Source organism: Protopterus annectens, chromosome 7.part0, assembly GCF_019279795.1.
Source record: "Protopterus annectens isolate FY-2018-M chromosome 7.part0, PAN1.0, whole genome shotgun sequence".
NCBI classification, from domain to species: Eukaryota; Metazoa; Chordata; order Ceratodontiformes; family Protopteridae; genus Protopterus; species Protopterus annectens.
Window position 1 is genome coordinate 1940626943 of NC_056739.1, and position 12787 is coordinate 1940639729.

Sequence of the window (12787 nt, forward strand, 5' to 3'; positions counted from 1 at the left end):
ACAACAACATGTTCTGCCAACATATTTTATAAGAGGTTTGTGGATGACATCCTTCTGTTGCGTTGGGGTGGCCTTAGATTTGTTGTCGGAATTTGTTCAATATCTGCATTCTATGACTTCATTTTTGAAGTTTACTTATGTATTTTCCAGGAAGGAGATAGCCTTTCTAGATATCATGCTAAGTAGAACAGAGTGGGTCTATATTATTATATTGCACACTCAGAAGAGTGAACGACAGATAATCAACCCCATGTAAGTGAAAGCTTACAACGTCAAAATGTCAAAACAGTGATTATTTTCCAATGGAAAACAATCGCTGTTCTGAAACAAAAAAAAAAATTAAAACATTACTTAACATGGGAGGCTTTGCCCCCCACACCACCAGACATGGGGGGCTGTGCCCCCCACACCCCCCTACTTAAATCTACCAACTCCGAGATTGCACTACAGTGCTGCAAAGGCAAAGTAGCAAAAGCGGCCAAACAAATTCTTTCCCAGGGAAAGAACTCACTGAAACGCCACTTCGCTATTTTGCCTTTTCGTGCTTTACTGTTCGACAAAGACGCATTCGACAACCTGCGTCTGCGACGGCATAATAGGGAACCGAACAGAGTTGGGGTAGATTAATACTTGCCTATTCAGAAAAGCTTGCAAGAAGAATTTGCCATTACACAAAAGTGGTATACATCCTTGACATATACCGAGGAATGTACTTAAGGGACAATTTTTAATGGTAATGAGGTTGTGTAATGATGATAATATGCTACAAGCAGTGTTTCAACATCTTAAGCCTGATTTTCTAGCCGGGGGCTATGCGGAGATGGAGACTGAGACATGTAGGACTCAGGTTCTAACAGAAAGAGAGGGTAGAGGTAGAGTATATTTTTCATCTCAGACCAATCCCCCCAAGTAATGACATCTCAATATGTTCATTTGAGCAATATGTGAGGATTCCTCTTACTTATTCGACTGATGTCAATATCTTCTGTGACATTATTAAGAAGCGTTGGGGGATACTGACAGTGGCTGAGGATATGAGAAGGGTTATAATAGATACACCACTGTTTTTTTTCAGGAATAATTTTAATCTCAAGTCAGTTGTGTTATAAGAAAGACGTTATTAGGGATATATTTAAATCTCAATGGCAAGGCACTTACCCTGTCAGAGATGTAATGCATGCAGTCTCATACAGTCTAGGTTGGTGTTTAAATACCACCTACTGGGCTTTTCTACTGAATGTATGTTTTATGCTGACTGTACCACCAGGAATTTAGTTTATCTATCTTTTTGTACAGTATGCTATGCTTTTTATATAGGGAAGATGAATCACTCCATTAAGGAGTGGATACTCGAACATGTTAGAGATATTAAGAATGGTAGGAAATGAGAATGCTTTAGCATAATGTATTAAAAGAGAAGGTGGTCATCATAGGTTTAAGTTTCTAGTTCTAGAAGTGATAGACGTTAACATTAGGGGTGGTGTTCTTAGGGACAGAACAGAGGCTAGAGAACAAGCATGGATCCCCTCCTTACAAGCTGATAGGTTTCCAGGTTTAAATGAAACTGTTTCTTTAAAACTGGCTTTGAAAACTCTGTCACTTCCACATTGATTTTCAGATTGCTTAGTTGTTTTATAATGTTTTGTATATATTTTCATTATATTATGCGGTTGTTTTAGTATGTTGTGCAAATGTGTTTTTTTAGTTTTTATGTACTTTGAAGTTTGGTTTTAGGAGATGTTTGTCTGAATGGATTTTGGAGGAAATTATGTCAGAGTTTAATTAGTATATTAGCAAAATGGCTTGTGCTATTATACTGTCTGATGAAGTCCTTACTGTTTGTTTTTTCCTTTTTAACAGAGTTTAATTAAATTGGTTGTTTTCAGCTGTGGTGGTCATGCACATTTTGTTTACTTCTCTTATCTTATTGCTAGCCATACCTCTCAACTTATTAGTGCAAAAAATCTGGACAAAGCCTTACAAAATGGGGGACAAAGGCCCAAAATCAGGGACAGATTTTAAATATTGCTCTTATAAACTAAGAAAGTTGCTAAAGTAACAGGATTTGTGTTAACATACATTTTCTGAAGGATTTGAACTCTGAAACTCAAATGTATGGCATTATTTGGTGGCTTCAACCTCAGATCTACCTAGTGATTTGCCAGAAAACCACAAATGTTATGAGGAACAGACCAAAAATATGAGGCAAAAATGTGGGCATTCTGTGAAAATCTGGACAGTAGAGAGTATGTGCCTACCCCAGTATATGGTGAGGGCTGCCTCACCTCTAACTTATTATATGTACTCTGCACTGTCATTCTGTGCAATTTGCCAGCGTTTTTTTTTTTTTTTTTAATTTCAGCTGACCTTTAGAAAACCTTTGCAGAATATTAAAATCAAATGGTATTGGGATAATACCATGGGTTAGAAAAAAATAGTAAAAAATATTGAAGTATTGAATTCATAAATTCATTTTTTTGATAATCTGCTTAAGCAGTTTCAGGGTCGTGAAGAAAATGGAGCCTATCTGCCTCATACTGAGTACAAGGCAGAGAAAATAATGCTGAACAGATCAACAGTTTATAACATATGGAAAGATTATAACAAGAAAATATACAGAGACATATTCTTTGAACATGATATCATATTCACTCTTTCATAAAAAATAGTTAAATTCTGAGATAGAAATGTAACATTTCCTATAGTATAACTAGAGAAAACTACCAGCTTGCCATATTAATTAAAATATTTTGCATATTTAAATGAGGGATACATATGTATTAAGTTGTATCTGAGTCATTATGTTGTCATGTTTCTTACGGATCATGTGGGTACCTATTTACTTCTTCTTGGGTAAAGTATGCAACATTTCTGTTAAAATGTAGTTGGTGTTAGATATTCATTGAAATCTATGTTTATTTAAGGCATATGAGCACATCAGAGATGCCAAGTAAGAGTGTTCTGTTATTAAATAAGGATTGTAAAATGTAATGTATTTAAAAATTAAATATATGTTGTACTTGTCTTAATATTCTATTAATATTCTGTGAAAGCATTTTCATACTTGTAAGAAAGCAAATAATTGTATACATACTGTTGCATAAAACTTCCTGTACCTCAAATCAGATAGCTGCCTCCATCAGCCTGCAGAACTATAAAAATTAACACTTTATATGGCTACTATGTCTGAATAAAATGTAAGTGCTCTAAACTAAATTCTTTAGCTGCAATTCTATGGACCTACCAACTCAGAAGTACAAGCTACCTAAATGCATTTAATCCCCTATAAAGTCTGTCAGTCAGTGCAGGAAAGTATGTCTATGAGCTCTTATCAAACTATAGTCTAGACCAGATTTTAATTCCCTTTGCATATGGTGTGACACTTAAAAGAGCTAGTGCTCCTGGAATGAATCTAAAAAGGTGTGGAAAATCAGTGCTACACCATGTTAAATACCTAAGCATATTTGTACTACTGCAGCCATCTGAAATTACATGAAACTGATTTTGCAGGTGGCGACCAGTACATTTCCCATTTTTTCTGTGCATTCACATTGTAAGGTTACTGCAACTTGAAGAAAAGTGTAGTCTTACCATGCTCCAGTCTTATCTCATTAGTACAGCATAACTGGGCTGTTCTTTTGTACTTTAGAAACACATAACTTAAAATCAAATCATGCCCTTAAGCATTAAAGTGTCTGCAAAACATCCAAAATAAAATCTAAACCAATGGATAAAAGGGTTACAGAGATAAAAACATTCAGTGAAAACTGCAAGAAACTTGAAAAACTGCATGTAGCTGAAAGTTATGTCCATGAGGTCTCATTTTCATGTATCCCACGGGCCTCCACTACAGGTTTGTGGTATTATGCAGTGAAGACTCTAGTTTGCGAAACACAGAAATCCTCTACCAACTAATAAAACAGCTGGTGTAAAATAAATATAGTTGAAGTAGCAAACAAACACCAACTGTACCACAGCTAGGAAGTTTATTATGAAACAGGTAAGCGCTTTCAGGGATGTGCCCCTTAGTTTCTATATAGGTAAGACTAACAGGCGGTTGAAAGAGAGAATATTGGAACACTACAGGGACATCAAGAATTGTAAAGAGAGTAGTGCTATAGCCATGCATAATAAGAACGCGGGACCTTGTTCCTTGTTCTACAAGTCCTGCCAGAGAGATTGAGAGGGGGCAATTTGTCGAATGACATGGAGGTTGCAGAACAAAAATGGATTATGTTGTTTAACGCAGATAAACCACCAGGTCTTAACAATATGGTGTCTTTGAAACCGTTCTTAAAAGCTCACCCACTTAAACATTGACTGTTAGGATTTTAGAACTTTAATGTATAATTTTATTTATTGCATTTATGTTCTGTCATTATGACATACTAAGTTGTTTATGTATTTCTTATGTATATACATTTTTATATACATACATTTTTATCTACATATGTACATGTATATTTTTTATATATTTTTTATATATATTTTCTAGATATTTATATACACCATTTTTTCTTTTCTATATATTTTTATAGACACATGCATACATATTTATACTTACATAGATACTGTTATATTTCAACATGCTTTTTTATACACATACATATTATATTTTACATGGTGTTAGTGCACTATATATATTTATATCTATGTTGCATGCTATAGTTTATGTTTTTAAAAATTTTTTTGCATAGTAGGACATGGTTTTAGCAATTTTAATATAGGTTGGTACTAGGTTGGGTGACCTTGTGGGCCATTTGAGCCTAGCCGGTTACCCCATGTGAGGGTCGAACCCTACATGTTGTGTCTATAAGGTAGACACCTTAACCATTATGCCATTATTAACCATGACTCATATACATAATATGTGTTCTAATATTTATGAATTTTTTAACCAGATAGATGCACATTCAAGATATACTAGAGTGGACCAAGTTAAAGCATTTGTATTTAACATTGTATCTTTAAGACTTAATTGATAGCAGGTGCTTCTACTATATAAGGAATGAATTGTTTTTGTGAGTTGTCTGATGAAGGGGCACATCCCTGAACGTGCTTACCTGTTTTATGATAAACTTCCTAGCTGTGGTACAGTTGGTGTTTGTTTGCTACTTCAAGACTCTAGTTTGGCTTGGTCTTTCTTGTAAGCCTTTCCCTTAATTTCTCCAATTTTTTGGGGGGTTCTAATACCATGACAGCAATGGACTCCATTCCTAAGTTGAAGTATGATTAAAGTTCATGAAATTAGTATTGTTTCAATCTTTCATGTCAGCCAGAATTGCTTTTTGCAGCACCCGCAATGTGCCCAGTAATGAGCCCTTCTGCAAATTGTATGGAGTTGCATGTATCAGTAACAAATCTAAATGCAAATGCAGATTATTTTTTATAAGACCCATTGCTCCTACTTCTACTGGAACTGTCTGTGTATCTTTATTCTACATTGCTTTCATTTCTGCGTGCAAATCCTGATATTTTATGACTTTGTGTGTGTCTCTCTCTCTCTCTCTGTAGTCACTGGGTGTAGCAATTTCAGTGATCAATGCTACTTTTGCCTTCTTTTCATGGACCACTATATCTAGTTTTCACTATCCTTTGAACTGTTGATAATGGGTGATCCTATGTGATGTAGACTTTATCATTTTCTATGATGCTTTTTGGCTCATGTTTCCAAGTGTTTTCAGCTACTTCAATATTATAATGTTTGCACAATCCTCAGTGCAACAGTCTTGCCGCATTATTAAGCCTTTCAATATATGGTCCTTCTGCCATTAGTATGCCACAACCAGGAACAAGGTGTGCAGCTATTTCCAATTCTGTTTTACAAATTCTACATTTGTCTGATTCTCCCACATGTTCAATGGACTTTGTAAACAACTGTGTATGTAGTCCACTATCCTGGACCGCCAATATTAACCTTTCATCTTTTAGCTTGAATTTGCCTCTCCTAAACCATTCCTGCATTCGATCCTGATCAACATGAGGTTATTCCAGGAGTTTTATATATTTGCAAATCCTGCTTGATACTGATATACTATACTACTATATATAGACTAAGAATGGAAGTCATCTTAGATTTATTCTCCTCATGTTTCAAAACTTTCACTATGTTTGGGTCTTGTGAGGTCAGCAGATATGTGTGCAGTCACACGATTGCAGAGCTATACATGCAATCAGTTCAAGGAGGCCCATACCTCTGTTGGAACGGGGAATATATAATCTTGGTATACACTGATTTTTATAAATCATTTGATGAGCGTAAATTATCCTTCTTGTTTTCCTGTCCAATCTATCCAACACCTTTTGGGGCCAATCACTCCAAAACTGAAAGTTAGGACAAGAAGAACACATTGGTTTATGGCTTGGATTTTGTTCCTAGATGTCAATGCTGTTTTCAGGATTAAGTTAAGTCTTCTAAAGTATTCCTTACCAAGTTTGATTCAGATTTGTTCATGTTTTATTGTTGATCCTTCATCAATTCCCAAATATTTATATACTCCCTCTTGCTCAAGTTCTTTTATATCACATTCTTGTCCCAAACTGTTGTTTTCCTTGTGCTACACCTTTTCTGCTTTAAAGGTTGCTTTTGCTCATTTATCAAGACCAAATGACATTCTTATGTCATCTGAAAAAGTTTTGACTACCTGCAGTTGTGCTTCCAGTTCCTCATCTGATGAGTTATACAGTTTTAAATCATCAACAAAGAGACTATGAGAAGTCTTTACATTGTTGCATTCTGGGAGCTAAAGTATAGCCATGACCTAATCTGTTAAGCAGACAGCCTAATGGGTTAATGGCAGTGCAAAAGAGCAACACTGACAGAGAGTCACCCTGAAATATCCTCCTTTGGATTTTTATCCCTGGAATAATAATTTGTATCATGACTTAACTGCAAAGTGATTTACCACTGTTGCATGGTTGCTGTGATGTAGTTTTCAGTGTAGGGTGCATCTTATACATTTTTAAGCACTCTTTTATCCATGAATATGGGATACTGTCAAATGCTTTTTTTGTAGTCTATCCATGTCATGCTTAGATTCTTCCCCTTTTTACAGTTCTCCACTACGACTTTATTTAACAACAAATGATCCTTTGTTCCATATGACTTTCTTTTATTACCCTTTTGTTCTATTGCCATAATTGAGTTTTCTTCTAAATGACTATAGACTCTGCCAGCATCAATTCCAGTGTATAGTTTATACGTCGTTGGAAGGTAAGTTATTGGTCTATAATTTTTAGGGTAGCTTACAGGTTCACTCTTAAGTAGGAGCATTGATTTTCCTGTTAACCAGGTTGGTGTCTGCTCAGGGTCTGCATATAAATAGTTCTTACTCATGACTAAATCTCGATGCAAAGATGTCAATACTTTTAGCCAGAAGTTGGGTATTGCATTTCGGCCTGTGGTTTTCCAGTTAGAGGCTTTTCTTAACTTTGTTTCAATATCTTTGGCTGTTAATTCATCCCATTTCATATCTTGTACCTTTGAACTTCTTATACTTAATTTTACTTCTTCTATCCATTAAGCATCTTTGTTATGTTCCACAGGATCTTCATAAATACTTCTCCAAAGTATATCTATTTCTTCTTTTTTGGTGGTCTTTCAATTATTTTTACCTTGTTTCCCAATTCTCTATAAAACTTTTTTGGGTCATCAATAAATTGCTTATTTTGTACGTTTCCTTTATATTTATCTGTGTATCTTTTAAGTTTTTCTGCCTGTGCTGATATTTTTAGTTTATTATTTGCGATAATGCATGAGAAATTCTGATCCATTATAATACTGCACATTGCTTTTATCACATCTATTTTTCTGAGTATTTTTGTTGATCTGTTCCCACTTCTATACTCTTCTAATAGAGACATTTCTTGTCTTAATTGCATTATGGCGTTCTCTATTTGATACTTCCATGATGGCATTCAATTTCTCCCCATCCTTTCCCTTACTACACTATGTTCTTGTGGTAGGACTTTATCTGTTATTAATTTGGCTACACACTAATGTTTCCTACTTACTTCTGTTATATCACAGGAATCTCTAAGGACAGTCCTAATTATTGTGTTCAATTGTTTTATCAAACGTACAGCTTTTTGGGTTTTACTCACCTTCTGCAATCTATTTCTTTCATTCAATAGAAAGTCTATTTATTTATTTATTTATTATTTATTTATTTATTTATTACAGTTTGATAACCGGGATAAGGCACTGGGCCTGGAAGAGCCCGTTTTCAGTGGAGGCCTGGGGAGAAAAGCTTCACAGGATATAGACAATTTTAGAATAGTTATTCAAAAATAAATAAAGTAGTAGAACAGTGAAAAATACAGAGATAATATACAGTTTGATAAAAAAAGACATAACATTTCTAATCCTAGGTAATGATTTACAAAAGTGATATTCATGTAGTCTAAGCATATTAAAAGTACAAGTATTTCAGATGAAAAAAGCATGTAAGTAAAACATTTATGTACAGATAAAAAAAAAAAGCTTTTTTTGGTTTTTTTTGGAAGTTAGAAATATGAGGAGAAGACAAAGAGAAGAAGGGAGAGGTAAAAGGTGGTATATAGTGGATAAAGGGAGTGAGATAGGGGAAGTGTATGAAGTATAGGGTAGGAGAGGAAGTAGAGGCAAAGGGTAAGAGTGCATAGGGATAGAAGGTTGAGGTATATCGTGCATGGGAGATGGTGTTAAAGAGTTTATGTGGTAGGGGTACAGGAACATTCCCACTTTGAAAGGAGGTGAGATTGTAGAAGAGCTTTGAAGTTTGAGTGGCTCTGAGTATTTCAAAGGGTAGTAGGAAGAGAGTTCCAGAGTTTAGCTAGGGAGCAGGATAACAGTAGATGGTCAGGGTGTCGACGAGGCTTATATATGTTTAGAAGATTGTGGTTTTCTGATCATAGGCAGTGGTTGGGAATGTAGGGGGTTAAAGAGCTAGACAGAGAAGGACAACTAGAAGGTTTGAATATGTGTTTGTGAGCAGTAGTAAGTCTAAGGAGTTTGAGGTAGTTAGGAAAGTAAAAGTTAAAAAAAAAAGTTAAAAGGAAAGTTAGCTAAGTTCCAGAACTTTTTCCTGTACCATATTCTTTTCACTTTCATACTATGTCATCTGTTGCTCTTTCATATGGGAATTCACTGGCCTATCACTCCATGGCATTGACTGTGTGACAGATGATAGCTTTGCACCATTAGTTTCACAGCCAAACACATAGACTAAATGTCTGAACCTGTGGCTCTTCTCATACTGAGCAGAATTACTATCGCAACCACACATCATCAGTAGGGTAAAGCTAACCTGTCTCACGACAGTCTAAACCCAACTCACATTCCCTATTTGTTGGTGAACAATCCATCTCTTGGTGAATTCTGCTTCATAATGATAGGAAAATCCAACACTGAAGGATCAAAAAGCAACATCACTATGAACACTTGGCTGCCACAAGCCAGTTATCCCTCTGGTAACCTTTCTGACACCACCTGCTTAAAACCTCAAAAGCCAGAAGGATCTTGAGGCCCCATTTTCACAGTCTGTATTCATACTGAAAATCAGGATCAAATGAGATTTTGCCTTTCTGCACCATGGGAGGTTTCTGTCCTCCATGAGCTTGCCTTAAGACACCTGCATTACTCTTTGACAGGTGTACCCCCCAGTCAAACTCCCCACCCGACACTGTCCCTAGAGAGGGTTGCACCCAGATGCCCAGGCACTTAGATCCAGAAGCGACCCCCCCATCTCACCAGGTAAGTGAAAAAACAATGAGTAGTGATATTTCACTATTGGCCAAGCCTCCCCATTATTCTACTCCTCTCATGTCTCTTCACAGTGCCAGAATAGAGTCAAGCTCAACAGGGTCCTTTTTCCCTGCTTATTCTGCCAAGCCCGTTCCCTTGTCTGTGGTTTCACTAGATAGTAGGCAGGGACAGTGGGAATCTCATTCATCCATTATATATATATATATATATATATATATATATATATATATATATATATATACATACACATACCCAGGATTTAATAAAATCCATGTAGGCACTGTGTACAGCCTACATGGAATGCATCCATGTACATGGCCATGCCCCCTCCCTTGGCAGCGTGTCATGCATATTAATGATGGCGCTCTGCTGATGGAGAGCATAGGGACAGGGATATTGAATCAGTGTAAGGAGAAATGTAGAGACTACCTATGGTTGTGGATGTGTACAGAGTGAGGCTCCCTGTACTGCTCCCTGCTACTTTTGAAATGTTGTGAATTGGGTCAAATGTGTAATATTTTATTTTAATTTTTTTTTCCATTTTTTGTATGTTTGTGCAGTGCGGAGAGCAGCAATGCCAAGCTGTGCTGACATATAGACAGCTGACACCTGCCAGACATCTAAAAATAGAAACCAGATGTCATTATTTATCATAGTTACATATTTTTCTTATTTTCATTTTTTTTCTTTTTTTTTTAAATTGCTGTTTGCGTGGCTTAGCATGGAGCACCGCAGAGTTGAGTGGCACTCATACATATATAGCCGTCACTTGCTAGACATCTAAGAAATTAACCCAGATGTAATTAAATGTTTATGTCTGGGTCTATTTAAGTGCCTTTGGGTGGCATACTGTGATGCTTAGCAATGCTAACACATAGCCCAGTAGTATATGTGAAGGTATATTAGTTTTCATAATATCCAAGTAGCTAAATTGGTAGAGATCCAGCCTAATGCTTAGCAGGTCCTGGATTCAAATCTGTAGCAGTGATAAGAAGTCTGTAATTTAATTTATTATACATGTTTAATTTTAAAAAACAAATTTGTGAAATATGGCACTGATTAAACATGCTAATGGCTACTTTTGCTTGCTGGTGCTAAGCTTAGGTAAAACTTAAATTGTACTAGTTTTCACACTGCTTAGCTGCGCTTAGCTGGTTTGCACGATGCTAAGCAACAAAACACTTTTTTGAATGTTGCTCAGCGACATGTAAGGGCTGGAAATGGCCTATATTAGGCAGAATAGGTGGAAATTCTGCAACAGACATTGGAGTCTATTCAACTGGTGATATGGCAGGCAGTGCTGGTGAAGGTGCACACTTTCTGGCTCAAAAATAAGGTGTTCAGGTGTCCAGGGTCTTTGTTGTGCTCCTGGTAAAAAATCATGAACCCAGGATGCTGCAGGGTGGTTTCCAGGACTCTGTAAGGAGGAGGCCTGGGATCGGTTGGCCAGGGAATTCACCAGTGTTACTGGCATCCCACGCACAAGTGAGCAGTGTTGTCACCATTATGACAACCTGAAAAGGAGAAAGAGGGGAACTTTGGACACCTGGGTCCAAGAAGGCAGAGCTGGGAATGCCCCACAAATATTTAAGTATGTTTTCCACAGTTTTCCCAGTATGCAAACTGAATGCCTGCAGAAATGGTATGCATAATTGTGTGTTTCTCTCCCAACACCTGCAGTTGAGAGGCTTCACTATGTTGAGTCTTGTGCCAAGTACCTGGCCAGTTTGCGCCATGAGTGTTGTATGTACGGATATATTATGCTAACTTTAGTGCAATAAGCAAAAAAGAGTAAAGCATTTACTGCAATAAAGTACATACAATAAAAACTGTAGTGCAATAAATGGGCAATTAGAGCTGTAGTGCAATAAATGAACAATAACAACTGTATTGCATTAAACAATAAAAAATACCAATAACAGTAAGCAAAATAGTGTACAGCAGGATTGTGTTGTCATAACCATTGCAGTAAAGCTGTATGCCATGCTTGTGTATGGTAAGGTTGCTGCAGTCAAGTGTGACACTGTAATAGCCATAGAGTGCTAAACTAATAGCCTGCAGACTGTATTGTTTAACTCATAGTATGGTTCATTGCTGTCTCCAGGTCACATAATGCTCTCTGTTCCTCCTACTTCAGGTAATAAAGTTATATGGGTGAGGTAGCCCACTCTATGGACAGATATTGTGTGGACTTCAGATACAGTTATTAGCAATTACTTTAATGCATTTTAATAAATGCAATATGGCTGTATTCCATGCATGTATGTTTTACTGTCACTGCAGTCAAGTATACCACTGTAATAGTTCTAGAATGCAAAATTAATTCAGTCACATAATGCTGTCTTTTCTTCCAACTCCAGGAACAAAAGGTATGTGGGTGAGGTAGCCCATGTTATGAACAAATGATTGTGGTTACATTTCTCAGACACTTATCAGCAATACCAATAAGGTGTTAATCAACATTGTTGATTCCTAAATACATCTGTCTACTTATTCCCAGAATGGCTGTATTCCTTGCATGTCTGTACTATGCTGCTGCAGTCAATGTTAAAGTTTTTGCAGCTATCCCCTGCAGTCACAGCTATTGGGTTCTATTCCCATGTCTGCCAACTAAGGCATGATGGATGTCTGGTTTATCTACTGTACACAAACATGCCTCTCAAGTGTTGCAATTTCACATAATGTAATTAAAACTGTCTAATCCATCTGTCACAGGATTACCAGAAAAATGATTACCTGGAGTGCAACGTATTACCAAATCTGCTTACAGAACACCTTGGTAGTTATAGAAGTCCACATTATATGAAAGTGCTCTGTGTAGTAGTGTACCTGCATTTGTTATTGCTCGGCATATACTGACCCATGCTAACAGCTTGACAGGTATGTATGTGTTACATCAGCTATAGGAGAATTGTAGCACTGTACTCAAAACTGACACTACACACATGTAGAGTATTTATTGTCAGTGTTTTCAGGGATATAGTCTGCATTGTCAGTAATAAATTGTTTCTCTCTCTCTCTCCCCACCCCTTATCTTCATTT